This window comes from Amblyomma maculatum, chromosome 7 (assembly GCF_055883805.1).
Source record: "Amblyomma maculatum isolate TAMU_Amacu chromosome 7, ASM5588380v1, whole genome shotgun sequence".
NCBI lineage: Eukaryota > Metazoa > Arthropoda > Arachnida > Ixodida > Ixodidae > Amblyomma > Amblyomma maculatum.
The window spans coordinates 25,611,644-25,638,836 of record NC_139350.1 but is presented as its reverse complement, the minus strand read 5'-3'; the positions used below and the strand labels follow the sequence as shown (position 1 = coordinate 25,638,836).

The following is a 27,193-nucleotide window of genomic DNA, read 5'->3' as shown; positions in this document are numbered from 1 at the left end:
ATATTCCTCCATTCCCTGTGTGCCATAAGTATTCTGTATCTGTACATATCTTTTATAAAATTAAGCAAGACATCACATCATTTAGAAATACATATGTGAACAGAAATACAGGCTACAGTCTGCGTGCTACCTCTCTTGTTTCCACTCGAGCCCGGACTAATTAAGGCACCCAACATACATATAACCAAATTAGTATAGTATGCAATGCCTATCCTTCAATAATTGATGATGCTATAAATAGTAAAACTATTTTTCAATTTAAAAAGAAACTGAAGTTGCTTTTTTCTACTTCTTAGGAATGCACCAAATCTATGACTTGTTGTGCTTGTCTTATATTATTTTGTTTACGTTTTGTGCCGCGAATTGCAGCATTACTGATGTATTTTCCTTGTTTACGATACCATGGTTCTTATCCAATTTCTTACAATGCCAAATATAATCTATGAGATTTTTTTTTCATTGGTTATGTTTTGTTTTGTGTTGGCTTGGTGAAACTGACCTTGAACTTGTGCATCCTTCTCCCATTGATGTGTGACCGTGATGAGGCCTCGTCAGGAAATATGCCACCAGCTTCTTCCTTTTGCCTCTTCCCGTGGGCATGTTCTATGTGTGATTCATGAACGAATAAACTTATTATTAAGTACCGTCAGGACGATGTCAATGAGTGTGTGCTCCAGAAAAGCATCATAAAGCTGCAGTAAGCATCAACCGTGCACAAAACATTCCCGGTGCCGACACGTGCACGGCGTGTCTACTATTTAAGAGTTAGCAGAAACTACCTCCGACGCCTTCCACATGCGGAGTTTAGTGTCTGACACCAGTAACTACAGCCATAAAAAAAATGCTGTACAAAAAGAAGTTGAACAGTATTCCGATCACAAAAGGAATTTTGTCTTCGCCTGTGCGGCCTACTGCTTTTTAAATAAACTGACGCAGAAATGTGAATAGGAAAACACACTTTATTTTAAAATATATAAAAAGTGCCCTTGACGTCGATGCGCAAAGAAATAAACGGGCCGAACACCTAGAAAAAAAAGGTGTAACCAAGTCAATTAGTGAAACGAAAATTTAACCTCACGTGTTATTCCTCTGAAGCATCATGACATGTAGATGTAGTTTCGTCTCGCCGAGAGAAGTTTCACAGCTTGAGTTTCACGAGCTTTCGTTTCAGTTTATCCTACATAACTATTAAGTCCCGCCATGGCTTTTGTCAAGGCATTGTAACTCGTGGTAAAACAGTGCTTGGTTTACTTTCCGCGGCAGCTTAGCTTTCCCAGAGCAAAATGAATGGCCGTCGTGCTGTGTGACGTCACGAGGGCAGAATCGTTAGGCGCTGTCATTTCTAGCTTTGAGATGAAAGGGCAAGATCGGAATACAGCCTTCCACGACCCTGGGATCCTGGGTTTAACAAAATAAGATATTCGAAGTCAGACATAATGTGCTATCCTATGCGACTGTGTGTTAAGGGTTATGTGTGTGGGTGTATAGTAAGACAGGAATAAAAGACTTGGGCGGGTATCAAAGTGCATATACGCGAATGGGGAATAGCAGAGTGAGCCGGTAAGCGGGTGCCTAACGCTGTCACGCTCATTGTTTACAGTCGCCCAATACCCCGACAGGTGAGCTCGAGTGCCCTCCCAATAGTTTGACTCCTCGCTTGCTTTACAATTGGGTTAATCGGTAGCTTTCATTGTCATTTAATACTGCATTTTTATTATTGCGCCGCAAATGGAACGACAGCAGTGTTGCGCACCAACATTCTGTGTAGTCCACTGCTCACTGCCCGGCTGGTTTCTTTTAAAGCGCTATAATTAATGACGGTCATGTGAGTATTGCCTTGCTGCCATAATAGCGCAGCTGATTCTAAATGGGAGCCGAAAAAACTCTAATGCTGCGCCGAGCACATGGCTTTATTTTCAGGAATTTCGGAAACATCGCCGAAACATCGTAAATACCGGCGGTTGCATTATATTTCATTACATATTATTCTTATATATTTCATGGCCAAAGATAGGATCGCCAGTGGGCACAATCGGTCAGTTTGCATCGTACCTTTTGTTCAACCATCCTGAGGCCGGGCCGAGGGCTTTTATCACGCCCTTTAATGATTGCTTCTTCTACAGCTGATCTGCCAAAGAACCCATTGCATTCGACGGTAGACTGCCGAGTGCCTGCAACCAGGATGGAATTCTGGCCCTGCCCACATCAAACCCCCCTTCCCACATCTTCCCCAAATAGTCGAAATTTAATCCAGGGCCCTGGACTACGACGTCTGATATACCATGCATTAAAAAACCATACCGCATTAAAATTTATAAGGTGGCGTCAGGCATGTTAAGTGAACTGTGAATTTCGCTCACACGCATCGGTCCTCCTTAGACGAAGTACATGGCAGTCTGGAAGGAGTCGAGCACCTTGACGGCTTCCACGTACTGACTGGTGGACACCGAGTCCCCACTGCTGCCGGTCGAGTCGCTGCTCGAGCTGGACACGTCAACCTTGCTCATCACGTGGTTCTTGGCGCGGTACGCGGCCAGGTGAGCGTAGTACACAGGCGCCGGGATGCTCACGCTGCATGTGCAGTGGGCGTAGGTGTGGCAGAGGTAATAGCTCAGCTTCTCAACGTCGTCCGCCGTGAAGTTGGAATTGTCCCAGACAACGTAGTAGTGCGAAGGCTTGCTCGTGCCCTGCGACCCCACAAACAGCCGCGGTCAGGCGATAGAAAAAACACGATCAATCCGAGTCATATGACTCATGCCAGGTCATGCCGCATCACAACGCCCAAGACTCATGCAATAGTACGAACTCCTAACGTAGCTGCCTCTGAAGTGAATTTCGGACCGTAAGGACATTTTTAAACACATCGCACTCAGCAAGGTAGCTTAAATGGCTGTTGCGCAAAAGCACAAAAAGACAAAATGCGCGACATGTGACCTGTGACGTCAGCGAGATACAGTGATGCTGCTGTCAGGAGGCAGATCCTACTAGTGAAAGGCTTAGCTCAAATTGGAATACATGGAACCATAATTTTTCAATGCCGTTTTCTCACTTCACCTTGCGCCCGTGTTTTCACTCGGGGTAGAGTAAACATGAGCATCCCAGAACAGATTGCGAAAGTAATTATAAAGGCACAGCGTTTTCATAAGCTTCGGAAACGTATAGGGGTACGAGTCGGGAGTGCACCCCATGCAATGAAAAGAAAATAATGATCCGCTTTCCGAGAGAACCAGCAAAGTGGTGGGTAATTTAAAGCTAAAGTGTGCTCTCATGAAAAATGCGCCACAATATAGCGAAAAAGGATAGAGAAAGCACAATTGATGCTGAGGAATAAAAACATATCTGGTGCCCTATTTCCATGCTTTTGCCAACAAATTGGTAAAAAGCACGGCATTCAAATTATTCCTACGACTCCCGAAAAAGTTAAAAGTATGTGTGCGCGAGTGAACGGGAAAGAGAGTAAATTAGGATGCAAAAACAGAGCACCGAAATAGATATTCAGAATGTCATCAAGGGATAGTATATCAGATTCCCCTGTTCTGTGACAAGAAAGAGATTGGTTAGACGTGGAGCTAGATGCATCAACGACAGGATAAGTGAACGCGGTCTGCAATATTGGACAAGTCTGGAATTCAGCACACCCTAATAACGCAGTTTCTTTTGAGCATGAATTAGGATAAGCTGACGATTTAGATTTCTGAAGCCTGGGCGATATCTGTGGGTGGTGAGGATTGTGTTAGCACGCTTTCGGTCCTCTTATTGAAAGAGAAATAATATTTAGATCACTGGGAGGGCCATGTAGGATGAAGTGATGTGCACATAGATAGCAACAGTTGAGAAAGAAGGCGCGTGTGCGGTGCGTGCGTGCGTGCGTGTGTGTGTGTGTGTGTGTGTGTGTGTGTGTGTGTGTGTGTGTGTGTGTGTGTGTGTGTGTGTGTGTGTGTGTGTGTGTGTGTGTGTGTGTGTGTGTGTGTGTGTGTGTGTGTGTGTGTGTGTGTGTGTGTGTGTGTGTGTGTGTGTGTGTGTGTGTGTGTGTGTGTGTGTGTGTGTGTGTGTGTGTGTGTGTGTGTGTGTGTGTGTGTGTGTGTGTGTGTGTGTGTGTGTGTGCGCGCGTGTGTGTGTGTCTTTCTGTAGATTGTCGATTCAGCTACATGTTTCGTCAGGTCCGAAGTCCAACCAATTAGCTCAATGTTCTACTGTGTTCCGATAATTTTATAGTGAACAACGACATATCCTTGAAAGACCTATAAGCTAAGTTCTCTCAATCTCGCAAGCCTCCCACGTATTCAGACATTCTGCCGCGCAAAACTACCTTATCTCTTGTCTTCAAGTCATGGACAAAGTAAGTCATGGACTGGGCAGCAGCGAGGCAGCTGAGGACGACGCTTTGTTCAACGGGCATCTTCTTTTCTTGTTGATTTAGATACAACCGGACCAAGAACGATTGTTTTTTCACGTGCTCTCTACAGCTACCGCTGGCTGCATCTGATATCGAGGCCAAGAACATCAGACTATCACCGCCGGACGAGGGGCGTGATCTACACGACAGCTACCACGTGGTCACCTGAGGGCTACAAAAGCTGGGAACATCGGTGCCTCAAGCCACTGGGCAGCAGCGAGGAAGCTGAGGACAACGCTTTGTTCAACGGGCATCTTCTTTTCTTGCTGATTCAGGTTGGACATTGAAGTTATCATATAGTAACATAGTTATACATAGGGCTGTCTTTCGCTGCTGCCAGTTTTTGTTTTTGTTGCCTATTTTTCTTGTCTATACAGAACATGGTACTCGTTTTGAGGACTTGAGAGAAGAGTTAAAAAACGAAATGAAGGAATTTAAGAGCAAGGTTGAACGAGACCTCAGAAAAGAACTAAGGGAGATTAGAGACAGCCTTGAGTTCTACAACAAAGAATATTGTTACGGGGATGTACTTAATGTAACAGCACTGCGATGGGCTGAACTCGATGCTAAGACTTCAGTAGACGTGCAGTGTCCACTCTGTCAGCGTCGTTCTCTTTCTCAACGCTTTGTCGTGCCCGTGTTCCTCGGTCGTCGTCTTTGTCAGTGAGCACATCACTTTGGTCCCGCGTTTCCCGGTAACACTACCCCCTCGGCAAAAGGCAACATGTCGGTGCGTATTAGGCGTGCGATGTGGGATGTGTGTGTAATTTGGCTTTAGGCGGGCGACATGTACGATTTCGGAAGTGGGTGTAGCAGTCGGTGACTTTGGGTGCAACGGTGCAATCTCATAGGTCACGTCCGTCACTGGGCGTAGTACACGGTAAGGACCTGTGTAGTGGGGCAGAAGTTTTTGACACAACCCCACACGACGACACGGAAGCCAGAGCAACACCAGAGATCCGGGAGGATATTGCACATCACGGTGGTGAGCGTCGTAGCGGCGTTTTTGAGTTTCTTAAGAGATGGTGAGATTGTGACGAGCAATCTGGCGAGCAGCGTCGGCTCGGGCGATGGTATCGCGGGCTTAGGTTGTGACGGGGCCAGCGGCGGGAAGCAAAGTGTCGAAGGACAGTAAGGGGTCTCTTCCAAAGAGAAGATAGAATGGAGAGCACCCAGCAGTGTCATGACGCGAAGAGTTATATGCAAAGGTAACAAATGGCAGACTAATATACCAGTCGCGATGACTGTCGGATACGTACATTGCGAGCATGTCGGTGAGTGTGCGGTTAAGACGCTCCGTAAGGCCGTTCGTCTGAGGGTGATACGCAGTGGTGAACTTGTGCCGAACGGAGCAAGAACGAAGTATTTCCTCAACAACTCGGGAAAGGAAACAGCGGCCACGGTCGGTAAGTAGTTGACGGGGAGCAAGTTTGGGACGAACCGGCGAAAATAAGAACACAGTCCTATAAAGCTGCGGACATCACGGGGTAAACGGGGACAGGGAAAAGCACTGACAGCGCGAACTTTGTCGGGATCGGGTTGCACGCCGGTGGCATTCACCAAATGGCCAAGCACTTTAAGTTCGCGGCGACCAAAACTGCACTTCTTTGAGTTCAGTTGAAGTCCGGCACGGCGGAAAAGTGCAAAGATTGAAGAAAGGCGACGAAGATGGCTTTCGAACGAAGGCGAGAAGACAATCACGTCATCCAAGTAACATAGACAAGTCGTTCATTTGAAGCCGTGGAGTAAGGAGTCCATCATTCGTTCAAACGTAGCAGGGGCGTAGCAAAATCCAAAAGGCATAACCTTAAATTGGTAAAGTCCATCGGGTGTGACAAAAGCTGTCTTCTCGCGGTTTTGTTCGTCAACAAAGATCTGCCAGTAGCCGCTACGAAGGTCGATGGAGGAAAAGTAGCGGGCTCCATGTAAACAGTCCAAGGCATCGTCTATTCACGGCAGCGGGTAAACATCTTTCCTTGCAATCTTGTTCAGATGTCGATAGTCGACACAAAAGCGCCATCTGTTTTTCTTTCTAACGAGCACGACAGGAGATGCCCAGGGGCTGTTCGAAGGTTCGATGATATCGTTGCTCAACATCTTGTCGACCTCCTGCTGGATGACTTGGCGCTCAGAAAGGGACACACGATAAGGCCTCCGATCTACAGGCTTTGCATCGCCGGTGTCAATGCGGTGAGTTACAACTGATGTTTGGCCCAGAGAACCGGCAGCAAAGTAAAAAATGTCGGAGAAGGATAACAAAAGGCTGTGCAGGTCCTGAGCGTGTTCGGGGCTGAGGTCAGAGGCAATCGTTGCGAAAATAGGGTCGGTAATTGTGGTGGAGAGTACGGGTGTTGGAAGGACGCTTGAATGTGGGCCAGGAGTGAGTGCACAAATGGTGCAGTCTTGGAGAGGGGACAAGGTAGCAAGGGATGTTCCTTCGGGGAGAACTTGGGGTGACAGACTGAAGTTCAGGATAGGAAGGTAGGAGCTTTTCTGTGTAACGCGTACGATGAGATGAGGAAGAGCGACGTTGCGGTCAAGAAAGACCTCGGTGATAGGGCAAGCAAGATAGTCACCATCAGGCACAGACGGGAAAGGTGACAGAGGTAGGTAAACAGCATAGTCAGGGGGCAGGCGAGCGAACTCGGTGGAGCGGTGGATCGGCCGGCAGAGGACGGCGAGGAACTGCGGCTAGGAAGAGGCGAACGGGAACGGCAGGCTGGCGGGAAAGGAGAGCGACTGGACACAGGAGGAGGCGGAGTATTATCGGTGCGGGGCGGCTCATAACGAGGCGTGAAACGGGGGTGACCGTAAACGGAGTAGCGGTCAACGTAAGGAAAACGTCGAGGTGGGGATGTCCAGCGGCTGCGGCAGTGGCGAGCGATGTGGCCATTACGCGAGCACGTGAAACAGATTGGCCTGTCGTCAGGGGTGCGCCACTCATCAGGATTGCGGTATCGATAGCGTGGCGTATAGGTGTTGCGGGGTGTAGCGGTGGCGACCATGGGAGGGACGGGGCTCGAACTGTGGTGTTCCACGGTGGGGCTATAGGGGACGCCCAAGTTGGCAACCTCTTGACGAACGACGGCTTGAATGAGGGATATCGTCGCTAGGTTGCTGTCCGAGCAGGGAGGGTTGGAAGCAGCAGGAGCGAGCGCTTCCAGTTCACGACGCACGATGCGGGTCACATTTTCAGTGTTGGAAGGTTGCCTTAGGGTCGGCAGATCCTCGCACGTGGAGGTAGGGGCAGTGTTGGGGAGCCGATCGAAGCGATGTGCAATGCGTCTGTGTTTGGCCCGCTAGAAATGTCGACAAACCTGCAGAACGGAGTCAACCGCAGCACAGTCCCGACAGAGTAGAAGATTGAAGGCATCGTCGGCTATGCCTTTGAGGATGGGCCTCACCTTATTAGGTTCTAGCATGTCTTTATCAACTTTTCGGCAGAGGACCAGAACGTCTTGTATATACGTAATAAAGGCTCGGTAGATGTCTGGGCACGTTTGGCGAGGTCCCTCTTGGCGGCGAGTTCACGGCCAACCGGTTTTCCGAACAGGTCACGGAGTTTTTGTTTGCAAATATCCCAGGAGGGTATTTGTGCTTCATGCGTTTCGAACCACACGCGTGCCGAGCCAGTAAGGTAGAAGATGACATTGGCCAGCATCAGCGTGGCGTCCCACCTGTTGTGCTGGCTAACACGCTCATAAAGCGAAAGCCAGTCCTCGACATCGACCTCATCTGTACCGCAGAATGGGCCAAGGTCACGGGGGTTGGCTACGACGACAGTTGGAGTTGCGGAGGTAGATGGAGCCGCGTCGGTTGTCATCGTGACGGTTCCGAGGTGACGGCCACTGCGGAGATCCAGCGTCAGATTGTGTCGAACCCGCGACCTCCACCAAGATGTTACGGGGATGTACTTAATGTAACAGCACTGCGATGGTCTGAACTCGATGCTAAGACTTCAGTAGCCGTGCAGTGTCCACTCTGTCAGCGTCGTTCTCTTCCTCAACGCTTTGTCGTACCCGTGTTCCTCAGTCGCCGTCTTTGTCAGTGAGCACATCACTTTGTTCCCGCGTTTCCCGGTAACAATATGAAGACTATAAAGCGAAAAATGAGGCTCTAGAGAAGGAAAATGAAGCTCTGAGAAAATCAAATGAAGCTTTGCAAACCGACTATGGTGACATGAGAAAGCAAATAGAGGAGCACGATCTCAGGATCGTAGCAGGAGAACAATACTCTAGAAACTGCAATGTTGAATTTAACATTGTTTACATGGTTTACATCTGTTTGTGACGTCATGAAGGATGCAGAATATAGCACATTCTTTTTAAACCGAGAGACCAAACGTGGTGGTGGTGTGCTTATGCATGTAAAATAGACACTTCAATGTGAATTGCTTGAAGAATTTTCTTTTATAACGCCAAGTACAGAGTGCCTTGCTGTAATATGTCAAAAATATCTGTTTGTAGTGATGTATCGTCCTCCTGAGGGCAATGTGTCAAATTTTCTCGTTCTCATCGATAAGATACTAAATTATGTAAACGAAAATAAGCTCGTGCTTATCCTCGGAGGTGATCCTAATATTAACCTGTTAAATCCATCTACACTACAACATAATTTTGAAACACTCCTGGACTCGCATGGCTTCAACAACCTAAATAAATCTGCTACATGTGTAACACCTAACAGTAGTACTTTGATGGACCTGTTTATAACCAACCAAGCGATACAAGATACTACCACCGGCGTTCTCGCCTCACATATCAGTGATCACATGCCAATCATTTTATTTAGTCGATCGACCCCTAGAAAGAGGGTAAAGAAACCGGACGTTTTCCAGAAAATGCAGAATATAAACGACAACACATTGGAAAAATTTCGCAGTATTATCTCAGAAACAGACTGGGATGCAGTGTATTGCTCGCAAACGTCTGATGAAGCATATAATACTTTTTTGTCTCTATTTTTAAAGTCTTACCTATTATCATTCATTTTAGTCCCTATGCAAAAGACTAGCAAATCAAAGAAACCTTGAATAACGAAAGAATGCCTTAAGATGATAAAAAGGAAAGATAAACTGTACAAAACGTTCATAACCACACGAGACACAAATGACTGGAAGATTTTTAAATGCCATAGAAACAAAACCAATGCTGTGATACGAAATAAGAAGCGAGAATATATTTTTAATCTTTTTCAGCCAGAGTGCAGCTCTAAACCGGATGCTTTGTGGAAAAACATAAACAAGATTTTAAACCGTTCTCTTACAGATTACAGCGTTTCCGAATTAACATTAGATGCCTCTCTGGTATCTGGTGTTGAGTTGGTAGAAGCTTTCAATCATCATTTTGTCAACATAGTTTCGAGTTCACATCATTCTGAGGCAATAAATGGAATTAACAGAAACAGCGATAGTTTGTACTTAGGGACGACAGATAAGAGTGAGATTCATGCAGAATTCATTTCTATGAATAATAGTACGGTTTGCGATATTGATGACATACAAATCAAGCCGGTTATATATGTTTTAGATTTGATCTTACCGCAGCTTTTGTTTATATATAACTTGGTCTTTTCAAAAGGAACCTTTCCTCGGAAAATGCAGGCATCAAAGGTAACAGTGCTGTTTAAAGGAGGCGATAAAAATAACTTGTCAAACTACCGTCAAATATCTATTCTACCAGTTTTTTCTAAGCCTTTAAAAATTAATACAAACTAGAATTACTGCATTTGCTGATAAATGTTGTCTTATTAGTCCCGCACAATATGGTTTTCGTAAAGGCAGATCTACTGAACTAGCTCTATCAACACAAAAAGAATTCATTCTACGAAGCTTTGAAAACAAAAAGTTAGTCACTGGCATTTACATTGATTACTCCAAAGCATTTCATCATTTAAATCATAGGACATTGCTCAAAACGTTAGAAGCATACGTAATCCGAGATGTGCCCCTAAACTTAATACATTCATATCTGGAGCATCGTACACAAAGTGTTAAAATAGGCGAAAATCTTTATTCCTCAAAGCGTGTTACTATGGGCGTGCCTCAAGGGAGCATCCTAGGGCCCCTCTTATTTAATTTTTATGTCAATGATATTGTAAACATTAGTGCAAAGCCAGAGTATATAATATATGCAGATGACACAACACTCTTATTTCGAAGCAATGACTACAACGAGCTTGTAAACGACATAAATGAATCATTGAATCATTTGAGCACATGGAGCAAACTTAATTCATTAAAAATAAATGTAACTAAAACAAAAGCAATGTTTTTTTCCGTAAGACAGTCATCGCTGCCAATAATGCCTCTAAATAATAGTATAATTTTTGGCCATGCTCCTATTGAAATCGTTGATGAACTAAAAACACTCGGTGTTTATTTTCACAAAACTATGTCCTGGGATAGGCACGTAAATGAATCAATTTCATGCCTGTCAAAATTAGTTGGTATATTAGCAAAATTTCATTTCTTTCTACCGGCCAAAATTAAGCTTCAAATATACAATTCATTGTTCTTGTCTCAACTAAACTACTGTTTCCTTGTATGGGGTAAAACTACACAAACAAATTTAAATCGATTATATGTACTTCAGAAAAAGGCGGTCCGCCATATAGCTGGAGCAGACTACTACACTCATACCATGCCGCATTTCAAGAATTTTAGAATAATGCCAGTGGCCTATCTCTATTCATACAACTTAGCCGTTCGCTACAAACCGCACATTGCTACCTCTGAAGCTACAGTACTTTCCATCACCAATTTAAGAGCACTTATACGAACATACTCTTCACGTTCTACAGATACTTGGATTGTGCCTTTTGCGAGAACAACGTCTGGCCAGCAAATTCTCGCATATCTTCTGCCCTTCTCTTAAATTATCTTCGCCAAAATAAAGTTGATATTGAAAAGGTTAATATGAGAACAATACATTTATTTTTTATGTCACAGATGTAAATATGCGTTGCTGTTTTCTTTCATTCTTTTGTATTTTCTGGATTTCATGCTGCATTCATTTTGATGGTATTCACTGGCCCTGTTGATATTTCATGTTGTGCAGTTATATTAAGCTTTTCCGCAGACTGAATTATGTGGAAAAGGAAGATGTTTGTAACTCTTGTTTGAAACCACAATCTGAATTTTGGATGCACCGATATTGTAATTACTAACCCCTTGCTGTTGCCATGTATTGGGGCCCGAGCACTGCAAAGTGAATTAACGTTCACTTTTTGTCTCGGGTCCCTTATTTCTTCTTCAAATGAAAATAAACTTCAAACTTCAAGTGCGCCGCACTCTTGTTTCCTTGCTATGACTGCAGGTTTTTTTAATGCTTTTCTGACTGTTCTGACTCTGCTATATAATTTGAACGAAAGCATTACTGAGGGAAGTTAATGCACCCGGAAGAGTGTCAGGCACAAGAAGCCTGCGCAATTCATGTAAACACCCGGCGGAAGTGGAGGCGATTTCGGGGTACATATGGCTTCACAATAGCCGCGTTTTTGAAAACAGCACTCGGAATGACGTAGAATATTTGTCAAACATTTCTTCAAAGCACTTGTCAGCCTTTAACAGTCGGCTATCTCCACTGGTGGTTTGAGGATACGAGAAGTTCCGTTTAGGCGTATATTTCTCTGCATGGGTCGCGCTCTCGACTCATGCCCGTATATGGACGGTATTTTGAAAACTCACTGCCGGTAAATAAATGTTCACAATCTCGCCTAGGATGTTTATGGTTGTTAACAAGAAAATTGTACGCGCCCTGTGAAAACATAAGTAGGCTTTGAAATCTGCCGTGAATTTCTATGAGCGGTATTTCTATGCCTACCCCCAAGTGTGTTGCGGCATTTGCGATAGCCCCTTTCGTTTATAAAAACGGTTTTTTTGCGCCAAAAACCAACAGACACCCTGAGCTCCGTTTTAAGATATCCCGTGGCCTATGCATCCTTTCAGGTTTTGCAGCATAGCGGCACGAGGACTGTCGAGAGGAGGGGACAAACACAGCGTTGAACTGACAACATAAGTTTGTTGACCTCGTGCCGTTACGCTGCGTCATCTGAATCTACATCTGACCAACTAGCCCATCAGTTCGTGTTGCACTGCATCGTGCTAGTTGACAGAATGTCACATGCCTGCAGATTCTGAGCTATCCCAGCTCGTTTTTCTAACGTTGGAATGTTAGTGACCCGATTATCCTCTATTATAGGTCTAACAATAATAATGGCATTTCATTACCACGACACCGCCTGACCACAGTTTGGAATAGCATTACTTTCAGCTATCCCGTAAGCATCTACATGGCCACAAGCAAATACCGACTAGTGGAATTTCAATACCACGACACTTCCCACCTGAATGCCGAAGTGGCTGCAGAGGTAGAAGTCACAGTCAAGCGGGTGCGCCACCACGGAGTCAACGGTGGTGCCGGGAGGCACAATGCGGCACTTGCCCATCCCGTCCCGGTCGCTGACGGGCATGAAACGTGTGTGATGGCGCTTTTGGACTACGATGAACGTAAGCGCCGGCTCTTCCGTCTCGTTCGGAGACAGCTCCTGGCAGGCCAGTCGGATGGCGCTTACCTGGCACAAGCAAGAATCATGGAAGGGATCTAATTTAAGAATCATCAGCTACCTCAGTAGATATGCTCGATGAACCAATTAGCCGATAAGATGCCGCCCTGACTACGGGTGAGTTCAGGCCACACTAATACTGGGGCAATGTTCGGCGAAATGATTTCGCTTTTCAGACTCATCTCGCGATTGCGGACCTCCATGAACTGACCATCGCTCACACCATCCCGGTAGAAGATGATGCGCTCCGGATTGTGCCTGGCTCGGTATAAAGCCTTCAACATGTCTTTCATCATGTCCTTCAGGTCCTTGATGATCTCCAGTCGCGAAGTGGCGGTGGAATCCTCTATCTGCACGCGAATGGTGGAGTGAAATTTGGACGGGATGGAGTCGAGGCTGCCGACGCAAGCTGCGATCGAGGGCCTCAGCTTGTCTCCGGGCGCCGGGTAAGTCACGTCCGCGCCGATGATGATCACCGGCTTCTGGAAGATAGCCGGCTTCTCCTGGGTCAATAGGCCGTTGTTGGTGCCGCCAAGCTTGGCGTTGATCATCTGGCACAGGTTGGTGATGAGCGCAGCGTTGCATTTCTTGATCACGTTGTTGTCCATAACGCACTGTGTGCGCAGCCCGATCTCGGCCTCGGTCACCTGCTTTATCTCGGCGTAGTTCGAGTTCTTGGTGAGCATGATATGATGACCATCTCCAGGTTAGCAGTCTTGCACTGTTCCTCGAGCAGAATGCTCCGCATGTGCTTGCGGTTCGCGTCAATAGTGATTACGTCCAGCGGCAGTTTTACACGCATGCCAAGCTCCTGGCCGACGCGGATGAGCATTTTGACAAAGTTGTCCAAGCTGTCTCGCTGAGCGAAGCGACCCAGGCAGAGCAGCGTCCAGCGGGCCAACGTGGCCGGCTTGTAGAAGCGGCCGCGCAGGTCCCAGGTTACATCGCGGGGTTTGTCGACGGAGTTGTTCTCGAAGGCCAGGGACGGCGGGTTGAGCACGCGAGCCGTCAGCTGAGTCGGCTCGGTGTTGATCTTAATGCCAAACCCCCGCAGGCACGGATCGCTGTTGCTGACCAAGTTCCGCACCTACTGGCGGATCTCGTTGAACCGCTTGGCCGGAGGCTGCTCAGTGTGCTTGGTCATCTCTGACGTCTGGTTCTCGTCAAATTTCTTCTTGCAGTGCTGTCCTTCGACAATCGTGCAGACCTCCAGCGGGAGGTAGGCCGGATGGGTTGCGGTGCCGATCTAGATGCAGGGTAGGTTGAGGTGCACGAGGCGGCCGTAGCGGCTCTGAAAATATTCAGCCCAGTCAAAAAAGTCAATGGGTCCAGTTGGGAATTTCCCAATTGAAATGAATTGGTCAAAAACCAACTGTGTTTTCGCCACCCATTGGGTCTGACCATTTGATATGAATTGGTGCGCCCCATTGGAAATAATTGGTCACCTATGAAGACCAAATGGTTCACCAATTGAACTAAAATGGCATACTCATTGAGCCCAAATGGTTTGAACTCACATAGCTGAAAAAAATAATGGAAATGCAATTTCAATGTTTTGTGTCCAGAAGTTATAGGGGAGCCGACTTCTATACAAGTGGAATGAAATTACAATTTTTTACAGAAATCATATATGAGACAAGCAAGCATTACACACACGGAACTGACAGAGATTCAATGTATATCCCCATAGGTTGCAGACTTATATACTTCATTCTTTGAACACTGCTGCTGGGACCCGCGACACATCTTTGTTATTCAGAGTTAAGCTATTTAATTATGCCTGCACTTAGAGTGAACATGTTATAATCAATTATTAAGCTTAAGCGGCATATACTTTTTATAAGAACTTGAAATTTTCACTGTTGTCTCTTTATAGAGGTATGTATATCTGTGCACATCTCAGTCAAGGATATCACTGACTTGACTTTCCCAATTGGGAATGTTTGCTTAGGACCAATTAGAACCAATAAGAAGCTCAGTTGGAAGCCCAATTCGTTTCAAATGGGCGTCCCAATTAGGAGCGAAGGAATCCCAATTGGGATTGAAGTAACCCATTGGGCTTCCTATTGTCACCCGTTAATAATTAAGGGGGTATTATTAACGATGCGCCCTTAACGGTGCGCATACTCCCAGCCACCCTTTGAGTGAGTGGGGGTAGCTGTTCCGGTCGCAAAGGAGATGCCCTCGACCTGCGTGGCAAGCTCAGCCGGAATTCAACTACCTTGTGGTGACAGAAGGGGGTGGTCGTTTGGTGCCCAGCGGTCGCCGGTTCAAACCAGAGAAAGGATCGGAGTCAGAAGTAACAAACAAAACACAATTTATGCACAGCAAGAGACGATACAAAGGAATACACTTGGAAGATCACTTGAAATACATACATACAAAGGAAGATCACTTGAAATACATAGACGAGAGGTTCACAGAATACAAACGCTAAGCATGCAATTACACAGGTATCCAATAACGTAGAGGCTTTACAACAGATGAAACACGAGAGAGTACATAAACAAACACCAAATTGTTCACCGGGCACTGTTGCAGTCCGACGCCTTAAGAGTCACGATGTGGCCGCCATACGAGACGAGCGCCGCTCCCTTGAAAGTCCGTGGGCTTGCCAGCAGCGGGTGATCCCCGGGAGTCCAGCCGAAGCACAGGCGAATACGTCGCAAAACACGGACGAACTGACTGACTGGCTGACTCATCAAGCGGCGCGGTCTCTTTAAATAGGGCGCGCCGCGTCTGTTTGTTAGCACGCGCCAAAGCTAGCGCGCGCACACACTTAGCTTCGCTGGTTATAGCGCTCTCTCTTTCTCCCGTCGAGCCGCGCGTCGCCATTGGCCAGGTCCCATAGAACATGCTGGAAATTTCTGGCTGATTCCAGTCCGATGAACCACCGTCCTCCCCGGGCAATGGGAAAGAGGGTGACGGCAACACGTACAAAGCTACGCGCTCTCCCGCGCGGGGAAGGGGGCTTTTCTCTCTATGCCTTCCACGCGACGCCGTGCGGGCCTCGCGCCGTACCGGCTTGATGAAAATGGGCGCCGATTTCGTGACACTGCCCCTCCCTTAAAGAATATTGTCCCACAATATTCACAACAACCACGAACATCGCGCGCACATGCATGCGCTCACAAATATATGGGGCAAATATCCATATTAACACATTGCACAAATTTCACAACTGCCATAACATATTACAAAGTTCACACATCAAGGGGAAAATAAGGAAGGAATGGACGGGAAAAAAAATGGAGGGAGCGGCGGAGAGAGGGAGCACCAGACAGAGGTAGGCGAACAAGAAGAACGATGGAGAGGAGAAGCATGCAATTACACAGGTATCCAATAACGTAGAGGCTTTACAACAGATGAAACACGAGAGAGTACATAAACAAACACCAAATTGTTCACCGGGCACTGTTGCAGTCCGACGCCTTAAGAGTCACGATGTGGCCGCCATACGAGACGAGCGCCGCTCCCTTGAAAGTCCGTGGGCTTGCCAGCAGCGGGTGATCCCCGGGAGTCCAGCCGAAGCACAGGCGAATACGTCGCAAAACACGGACGAACTGACTGACTGGCTGACTCATCAAGCGGCGCGGTCTCTTTAAATAGGGCGCGCCGCGTCTGTTTGTTAGCACGCGCCAAAGCTAGCGCGCGCAAACCTCAAGTCTTTACTGAAGCCTCAATTGCTATTGACGTGTAATGAGTTCGGGGTGGAAACGGGAAAGGCCGCATGCAAGCCTCAGGTTATCAATGCCATTCTCGCTCTGAAAGCAGACGAACATTCGTCTACTAGCATCCAGTGTTCAGATTGTCATCATGATGATCGATAGTGGCGATCGTATGCACATATGAGCGTAGTATGTTGACTGATGTGAAGCACGAGTGATTTGTCATAATGTTGTAGTGGGAACTAATTTACCTCGGGCTGTGAATTCAATGTGAATCCTGCGCTCACAAATATATGGGGCAAATATCCATATTAACACATTGCACAAATTTCACAACTGCCATAACATATTACAAAGTTCACACATCAATGCCATGATGTTCACAAACATAGCACCACACTGTCGTCAGATACACATAAGAATCAACAACACACAGCTCTTCAAATGCGTAGCGCACAAACCTAAATTTCCGAGCGTAATGCTAACCCGCGATCAGTGCGTGACACGCCTCTGTCCGCCAGGGATTCTGCCTTCGCTCTAGTCTCTCGCATTTGAGACGCTTCTGTGTTCTCCGATCGGGCTACTGAAAATTCCCTGAGGCAGGACTTATCCTCTTTCAAATCACACAACCAATGTGTGCCGATAATTGCCCCTACAGCCAGTAGCGCCGACGGATACACGGGAACCTGTGCCAACGCGCACAGACCAACAAAAAGAATCACTGTAATAGTGTTCTTTCCTAAGCACCGGTATTCCTTCCGCTGAAGGTGAAATATCCCAAGTAACGCCCCCATAAGTAGGACAAACACTTGGGCTACCTGCATCAACGACGGTCTAGGCATTCCTGACTTAATTTTCTGAGCCGTCCCTTTCTTTTCGGTTTCATCCTGAGAGGCTTCCTTTTGTTTATTCATGTCTCGAGGCTTTTCTTCCGGCTTCTCATGGCCTTGCTTTCCTCGCCTTGCCTTTTTCTTTTTAGATTCCTTGCAGCGCACAGGAGCGGAGCTTTGATCAGGATCCTCGGGAAATGTTGCGCCCTTGATATTTCCCAACACCAAATCGTAGATAGGGCGTTCCATGCACAGGGCTGTCAGCTTTCCAGAATAATATGGCGTCTGCACTTTCAATTTTGCCTCAGGTAGTAGCTGAATTGAGCCGTCAGTCAGCCTCACCGGGTATTTCTCTCCAGTCAGATCATTCTCCTGAATCAAACTGCGTCTAACGATTACGGCACTGCTACCTGTATCTCGTAGCACAGAAACTGATTTTCCTTTTATCTTTCCCCTCGAAACCGGCATCCGATTCACCGCAGATCCAGGTTGTGCATGTACTACGGCGTTCACCAACCGGATCTTCTTGTCCTTCTTCCGATTAACCACCTTCTCTGCTTCCTCCTCCTCTAGGTCGTGCACCACGCGGACCTTCCTGCCGTTCTTAAGCTCAACAAAGCCATCGGCATCTTCTTCCTCCAGGCGACATTCTGACTCTGACGGAGTCCTCGCGCATGCCGCCTGCGGAGCTGCCTTGTCAGCGCCGGGGCACGACATTGCTTTGTGGCCCTTCTGTCCGCATTTCCAACACGATGATGGATTGTTGGTTACTAGTTTACGGCAGTTAGGTGCGATGTGGCCTAGTTGTCCGCAGAGATAGCACCTCGGGTGTGACTTTACAATAGGTTGTGTCTGTCGGAATTCGGGCTTTCGAGGGGTTTCCAAATTTACAATTTTGCTCAAATTTTCGCCTCCCTGGGCTTCCAAATACTGGTCTGCGAGCTCCATCATTTCTTCCAGGTTATTCGCTTTTCTTTCTATTAAATAAAGCGACAGACCAGGGTGACAGCTACCCAGAAATTGTTCCTTAATTAGGAGTTCGCGAAGTGCGCCATACTCAAGTTTAATTTTTGAGATTTCAGTCCAGCGGTCGAAATAATGACTCAGTCGCGCAACATACTGTGTTGCCGTTTCACCGTCCATAGGTTTTCCAGTCCTGAACTTCTCACGAAACCCATCCGTCGTAAATCTAAACCTTTTAAGTAATGCAGCTTTCACTTTGTTATAGCTGCCTGCATCCTCAGGAGGAAGTCTTCCAAACACACTTAATGCTTCGCCGCTAAGGCAAGTGCTCAAGATGGTAGCACATTCACTGTCTGTCCAACTTGCATTTATGGCGACCCTTTCAAAACGCAAGAGGAACGCGTCGAGATCGTCTCTTCTCTCGTCGTATTTCGGGATCAATTTGTTTGCGTCTATCCGCAAGCTGCTATGTCCTTCACTGGAGCTATGCACTTCAGTTAAACCGTTGTTGTTCCCTGAGTTTTGGAGCTGAAGTTTCATAGTAAGTAATTCCTTTTCTCGCTGAAATTCCTCTTCACGCTCCTTTCGAGCCTTCTCTCTTTCTTCCTCGGCTTCCTTTCGAGCCCTCTCTCGTTCTTTTTCTGCTCTCTCTCGTTCCTTTTCTTCTCTCTCTCTTTCTTCTTTTTCTCTCTGGCTAACCCATTTGCGCAGTTCGGCACCGGACAACCCCAGCTGGGTGCCAGCCTCAATCAACTCTTTCAGATTCATATCTGAAGCGCGAACCGTCTGGGTGTAACCTAAAGACTGCTTAGCGAACCTCGCCTAAACGCTTCCGCGCGGCACAACCTCTCGCTATCGCTCTGCTGCTACACAGTTTACGACCTCTTCGTAAACTCTTCTAACTCGTTCTCCGTCCTCTGAGCTTGAGTGCACCAAACGTCCTGTTCGGACGCCAGAATAATTGTCACCCGTTAATAATTAAGGGGGTATTATTAACGATGCGCCCTTAACGGTGCGCATACTCCCAGACACCCTTTGAGTGAGTGGGGGTAGCTGTTCCGGTCGCAAAGGAGATGCCCTCGACCTGCGTGGCAAGCTCAGCCGGAATTCAACTACCTTGTGGTGACAGAAGGGGGTGGTCGTTTGGTGCCCAGCGGTCGCCGGTTCAAACCAGAGAAAGGATCGGAGTCAGAAGTAACAAACAAAACACAATTTATGCACAGCAAGAGACGATACAAAGGAATACACTTGGAAGATCACTTGAAATACATACATACAAAGGAAGATCACTTGAAATACATAGACGAGAGGTTCACAGAATACAAACGCTAAGCATGCAATTACACAGGTATCCAATAACGTAGAGGCTTTACAACAGATGAAACACGAGAGAGTACATAAACAAACACCAAATTGTTCACCGGGCACTGTTGCAGTCCGACGCCTCAAGAGTCACGATGCCGCCATACGAGATGAGCGCCGCTCCCTTGAAAGTCCATGGGCTTGCCAGCAGCGGGTGATCCCCGGGAGTCCAGCCGAAGCACAGGCGAATACGTCGCAAAACACGGACGAACTGACTGACTGGCTGACTCATCAAGCGGCGCGGTCTCTTTAAATAGGGCGCGCCGCGTCTGTTTGTTAGCACGCGCCAAAGCTAGCGCGCGCACACACTTAGCTTCGCTGGTTATAGCGCTCTCTCTTTCTCCCGTCGAGCCGCGCGTCGCCATTGGCCAGGTCCCATAGAACATACTGGAAATTTCTGGCTGATTCCAGTCCGATGAACCACCGTCCTCCCCGGGCAAGGGGAAAGAGGGTGACGGCAACGCGTACAAAGCTACGCGCTCTCCCGCGCGGGGAAGGGGGCTTTTCTCTCTATGCCTTCCACGCGACGCCGTGCGGGCCTCGCGCCGTACCGGCTTGATGAAAATGGGCGCCGATTTCGTGACACCTATATTAGCCCAATGGGTTTATTCAATCCCGATTGGGATGCCCCATTGGTTTCTTCAGTCCCAATTGGGACCCCCAAATGGTTTCTTCATTCCCAATTGGGAGTCATGAAGCCAACTGGGCGTCCCAGTTGGGAGTGAGGAAACCAACTGGGCTTCCCAATTGGCAGTGGAGAAACCATTTGGGTAGGACAGTACCCATTGGACAAACCATTTGGGATTGGCCGAACCAATTCAATCTGACTGGTCTTCCCAATTGGACCCATTGATTTTTTTTACTGGGAGCCACAGAGCAGCGGGAGCCATCTTCCATGCTCAAGAAGAGCTTCTTCGCCGGTTCCTTCGTGACGCGCACTATCTTGTACTTTCGCGGGTAGGGAAGGTGTGTAACCTTGACACGCAGGCTCTTCAGCTCCTTGTTGAGACGAACGTTCTGATAGTCGCGCAGATCCCTGAAGTCTCCAGCCGACATCTCGCGCCGGCCGTCGCTAAACAGCTTGCACATGAAGTCGATAACGGGCAGAGGCTCGTAGAAAGCAGTGCCCGACATGTCAACATTGAGCATGGGCTTCGACTGAGCTGGCCGGACGCTCGTGTAGTAGCCAAACCAGACTTCGCGGCGACCTCCGACGGTGCTGTCATTTGGCGGAGGCGCCTTGAAGAAGGATCGTCCAACAGATGTCAGTTTGATTGATGGTCCGTGCCGCAGAACGATGTCCACGGCCTGGAGAACCTCCTGGGGAAACTGGTTGACGCTGTTATCGAATATGGCGGGCAGTGCGTCCAGTTTTTCGGTGGCCGCGTATTGGATCTTGACAAAGAACTTCTCAATTAGCTCGCTCTTCCCTACTGACCGCTACTCCCCAAGACAGATTTCTGTCTGCCTCGCTTCTCGGCAGGCGAGTAGTCGCCGCCACCAGCTGCTGCGCCTTCTCTCTATCGCAGCACAGCGCTGCAACTCGATCTGTCCGCCTCCTTTCTCTCTTTAACTACGCAGGGTACAGTGGCTAGAATACGCAGGGCGCGACTCTAGCGTCCGCCCTCTCCTACTCTCAAGTAGCGGCGACGCCGCTTTCAGCAATGCTGGTTTGTGCCTCTGATACGCTTCTGCCTGCCTTCCACGGTGCGCGCGATAAAGCATCGGCCACCTTATTCATGCATGCTACCGCGGTGGTACTCAATGGCGTACGCGTAACGTTGCAACGTCAGCGCCCATCTCGCGAGTCTGCCTGCGGGGTTTTTCAGCCTCTTTAACCACGAAAGTGCCTAGTGATGTGTCTGCAGGGTGAAAACCGCTCCGTCTAGGTACATGTCGAACTTTGACAATGCGAACATTATCGCCAGGCATTCCATTTCGGTCACGGAGTAATTCCACTCCGCCGATGTGAGCATGCGGCTAGCGAACGCGACAGAGCGCAGCTTGCCCTCGTGTTCCTGCAACAAAACAGCTCCTACACCGGCATCACTAGCATCTGTCTGCAAGACAAACTGCTTGTCTGACCAAAGCTCATGGAAGAGCATCAGGGTTGGAAAATAATATGACGAAATAATATTTCACTGAAAGCAGCATCAAGAGGCATTGCACTGAACGTGGGGTGAAGTGCTGAATCATCATATTTTTGCTGGGCCTACTAAACACAGGGGAGCAGCAGAGGCCCAATGCACTCCTGACGTCATCGCAGACTACGCTGTTATGGGATGGACTGGCCGCTAGCGATTCGCGGAAATAAATTGCGGGCCGTGAAATGCACTCATCTCTCCCGCGGCCTCGCGGCTGCGCTTGCGGGACGATCTCCATCTAGAACAAGGCACGTTTGTGGGAGCCCAGATATGCGACAACGAGGAGGGACTCCTCTGGCCAGTTGGGTGGGAACACAGGGTGCCTCACTTCAGCAGGGACTTCACTGTCCGGCAGATGAACGAGCTCCTTTGAAGCGAGCTAGACTGAGCGTGCCTCGCGCCTTGCCTCTCCCCAGATGGGCAAGACGCTGGGCAGGGCCAATGGGGCAGCGAGCTGCAATGTTGAACTCGCGCTGTGACGTCAGATACTAAAGGTGGGTTACGCGCGGGCGGTCAAGCCCACCTACTCGTGGCATGGGCTACTTCGTCCTCAATGGCCTCCGAAGGTTAATTGGGCAAAGGTTTCAGTCGTAGTAGACACGGTCAAGTTTGGCTCCGCTCTTTCGTTCATAGGGTCACGGTGCAGGTGGTCGAGAGAATAAAATATCCTATGCTGCGCTTAGAGGAATAGAAACTGGATGGTGATGATTGGTAGAGTTTATTGGCGCAAGGGCATCCGGGACCAATGAGCGCCAGAGACTGATACTTGATTGTTACTGTGGGAAATAACAAATAGTCATGAGATGCTGTGAATGTAGAAAAAGGATTTAGTCCGCTGTAAATGGATGGAAATATAATCGGAAAACTTATGACATAAAACAAGATGACCATCCGGTAAAGAAAGGTAACATGTTTTAAGGATGTTGCAGGGTTTGCCATTAGCAATAACATGCTCAGCTTTCTGGGACATTTACTACTCACGCCATCTACCGGCAGGTGGCGGCGACAGGGTGCGTTACTTAATGGGAACGGGTACAAAAAAAATACGTAAACGTGAACAAAAGCACGTACGCAAAATGATTCCGGGATTTATATATAATATATAGTTAGCCGAAGATTGTGTTGAAGTTTCAGCTTTGTGCTCTCATTACACGAGCTTCTCAACGCGTCTGAATATTATGCATTGCTTCCTATGGCAAGGCACCAAAATTTCCCTCTTTTTCAGACTTTGAAACTGTATAGCGTCGTAACGCGGATAGATATCGAAAATGATTCCCGGTTTTAGGTACCCTAACATATGCTGAATAAAATGGTTTGCGTCGATCTGGCATAGATTTAATCATGCAGCTTCCTGTGGCCGTTTTATGTGCAACCTGATGTTGCCTCGCATATGAAACACGGCGCCTGCAGTGGGCAGTTACGCAGAAGAGATGGTTGGGTGATTCCACATAAGATGGATGAAAGCGTGGCTTGTCGAAATTTTTATGTGATGTTTCCTGATTTTTAAATAAAAAAATATCTGCAACTGGTTTTAATCCATTTTTGTTTTCTATAAGCACCGGGTATAATTAATGGCCAAGAGGTCTAGCGCCGCGATTAAATGCTCTGCTATTTGGCTAAGTTTTTATGAAGGACATAAAATGTTAAAGTTATGTAAATAAAAATCGTTCGACTACATATCAAAATGTTTTTATTTCCACTCAGTTATTTTTATTTTTGTTTTTATAGCGAAATTTTTAACGAAACGTCAGCCCAAGGAAACGACTTTTTTTTTTGCTATTTTGCGTATCGAAATAAAAAAAAGAGGTTACTACAAAGCAGCAGTAATGCGCATTATGTTTCATGGAAACGTATCTATCAAACTGCCAACGCTCCCATCTGACGTTTCCGATTTAGCGTTATGATCGGGCTAACTTCAACAAACGCTGCGCAATGGAAAATTCCGACAACAATGAAAATACTTTGTATTTCTTAAAATTTGTCCACATATTATCCTCTACATCAGCTTTCATAATCACTAAAGACTTATTGCCTAATTTAATTGCACTAATAGTTACGGCTTCTTTAATGAGTTCCCTGCGCAAGGCTCAGTGCGCAATGCGGGTTGTAGAGTCTACGGGGTCATTCCAAGCCAACTCATCCAGACTTTTCACTCGACCATCTTCGATTTCTTTTTAAAAAGTTATGGCCTGTTGTATTACTGTGATGAATATTATTCTGGCCTTCCTTTGCGGAAAAACATTTTCCAGCGTGGCCACCGTTTGCAAACGGAGTGAAACCTAGCCGCACAATCAAATTTGTAAAAATTAAAGTTCTTGACGCACAACTTTTAGACTTTTCATGCAAATAAAACCTACATCTTTAAAATGAGTGCACATATAAATTATTTATTATAAATAAAAGGCGCATAATTATGATTTACAAACATTTCAAGCTCTGAAAGTTACATTTCGCTCTACTGTATACCCTTTACAGGAGGCACTCGAAGCAGTGGAATAGGTCTCTGTCCATGCCGTCGCAGTCAACCGCATCGCCCCTGTTACCCTAGCTGCTAGCTTTACTAAAAAAAGGCAGGTCGTTTTGAAAAGGGCAATATAGTGCGAACATAAAATATTTTATTACACACTGTCCTACGCAACAATCGGAAACAAAATTTGTGCAGTCAGAATCATCGCGTCATTACAATGTATTGCTGTTACATATACAACCTAAACAGTCCACTACAGATGTCGCTATAATATTATTGAAGCTAAAAACATTTCACAACAGACAGGACACATAAAAGAAGCAATGCTTTAAGAAAAAAAAGGAAGGCAAACTTCTCGTCGGTTAGCAAAGAATATCAGTCAGAAAAAGTTGGCGTAATTTGAATATAAATATGTTCACAGTTTATACAGCCAATGCAGCTTATGTCGGACAAGGTAGCAATATCCTTGAGAGTTTCAAATGTTGTGGCTCGAGCTCCCCAGATGGTGCATAAACAACGGCCCAGAATGGCAGACTATCACATGCAGGAATAAGCGGACAAAGGAGTCAGGCCCTCTTAAATAACCTCGGGCGTAGTTTTGGCGCCTTTTTTTGCCGGACAGGAGTGCTTTCTTCTATTTTCAGTCCTGTTGTACCTGATTGGTGTATTTTCCCTCGCCGGAGACGTCTCTGCAGTCTCACTGACTTTAGCTATTTAGCTTTCGGCATGGCAAGTGTGTGTGTGTGCGTGTGTGTGCGTGTGTGTGCATGCGTGTGTGTGCGTGTGTGTGTGTGTGTGTGTGTGTGTGTGTGTGTGTGTGTGTGTGTGTGTGTGTGTGTGTGTGTGTGTGTGTGTGTGTGTGTGTGTGTGTGTGTGTGTGTGTGTGTGTGTGTGTGTGTGTGTGTGTGTGTGTGTGTGTGTGTGTGTGTGTGTGTGTGTGTGTGTGTGTGTGTGTGTGTGTGTGTGTGTGTGTGTGTGTGTGTGTGTGTGTGTGTGTGTGTGTGTGTGTGTGTGTGTGTGTGTGTGTGTGTGTGTGTGTGTGTGTGTGTGTGTGTGTGTGTGTGTCACGCAGCCCTGGAGCCTAATATATGTATATGTTTATTTATCCACTGCACAGACGAGAGAGAGAGAGTTTTCTTCTTGGTCTCAAATTTAGTGCGCCGCCTGTGCTACGCTATGAGCAAGGAGGGCAGGCGTGTGTAGCTTAGAATGCTTCTTTAGAGGATCTAAATATATACACTGCACGTTCACTACTCTCAAAAGCACGATTCAGTCCCATGTCCCATTTCGTTTCTCCGTATGTGTACATGAAGCGCTCCTCTCCACCCATAAAAACTGGGCAGTAAATCGTGCCTACTTAAAGTATTCGAATGCTGCACCCTTCGTTCTCATCGCGCATTTGTCTTGACTCTTGGTGTCGTACATCAATATGTCATCGGGAAGGCCAAGTCAGGCAGCCATGTCAGTCACATAGAACTGACAAAAGGAATGGCGATGCAGGGAAGAAAAAAGCGACAGTATGGTGCTCTTTGTTCTGGTGCCTGTGACGGGCATAGCTGGGTTTTAAAGCGAAAAAAGAATAAACCAAGGCCCGAGGATAAGCCCCTTTACCATGCGTTAAGCAGGGAATCTCAAAATGTGCGAATACGCTTCCAAGAAAACAGTAATTCCCTGCCCGCAGTGGCCCAAGTGTCCGAACCCCACTTTGCGGAGACAGACATCTCCGTTTTTTTTTTTTTTTTGTCTTTTTTTTAATATAGCCTTCGTGAAGCTAAGGAAATGCACGCGACCTCTTTCTGCAGCTGGTCGCGTGCTCGAATTCTTGGTAGCTGCAAGGAGGAAGTTTGTACATCAGTTCTGTAGCTTCAGGTCAAGCGCAGACGTTTCGGCCCCACATTCTTTACCTGGGCTTCCGATGTTTCAGGCTCGTCAGGCGAGCAGTAAGCTGGGCTTTAAATCAAGAGATGTCAATTTTATTGCCTGTCTCGGCTGCAAATGCTTTCTTCCTTTGTAGGACGCACGAGGGGCGCAGGCCAGTGGAAACGAGTCAGTGGCGAAAGCTTGGTCCCGCACAGAGCCAACGGGCACAAAAAATACAGGCAGCGAAGCTTCTTTAGCAAGAAGACTCCCCATTTCTTTCTCTTTCTGTCCCCTTCTTCACACTAAACGGGTGACTAGGGTCCCACAAGAGCAAAGAATAGTCAGGCAGAAAGAGGGTACGACCGTTTGGAGAGAGCGGCCGGCCTGCATCTTTGCTCTAGTGCTGAACAATGGGAGAATCTGTTCAGTAGCAGTCGCGACAACCCAAAGAGGACCTGTCGAAACGTTCGCTTTTTACAAACGGAAAGCAGAGTATATTTGAAGTGGAAAGCTTTGCTGAGAACAGGAGCTTAATTGGTGACTGACAGTCATTGCGCCGGCAATTCACTCACGGCACGGAAAGCCTCCAAAGGAGCCGCTGCAGGTTCTGAAGCGGCTGTTACACAGAAGGATAAACACGAAAAAAAAAATGTGTTTGTCGACCGTAGAAGCTGCTGTTTTACTCCGTAAGCACCTGAGCTACGGTCAATGGTAAATAAAAGGGACTGAAGAGGTTAGTAGGAGAATAACACGGAGAAAAGCAAGCGCAGAACTATATGCACTAATTACGTTATTCAAAACTATGTGCAAGGAACAAGAACAAGCGAGGAATGCCACCCGCACACTGTGCTCGCATCCCTGTTCCACGCGGATGGAGGGTTTTGAGCACTGCACATGCTCGGACTTACCCAAAAGCCAGAGCCCGGCCAGGCCCGCAT

The 27,193-nt window shown here is 47.2% G+C and overlaps 1 pseudogene; it reads right to left on the bottom strand.

The window, feature by feature from the left end:
- Nucleotides 1-2,375: 2,375 nt before the first annotated feature.
- On the bottom strand, nucleotides 2,376-27,193 carry LOC146182836 (protein argonaute-4-like; annotated as a pseudogene).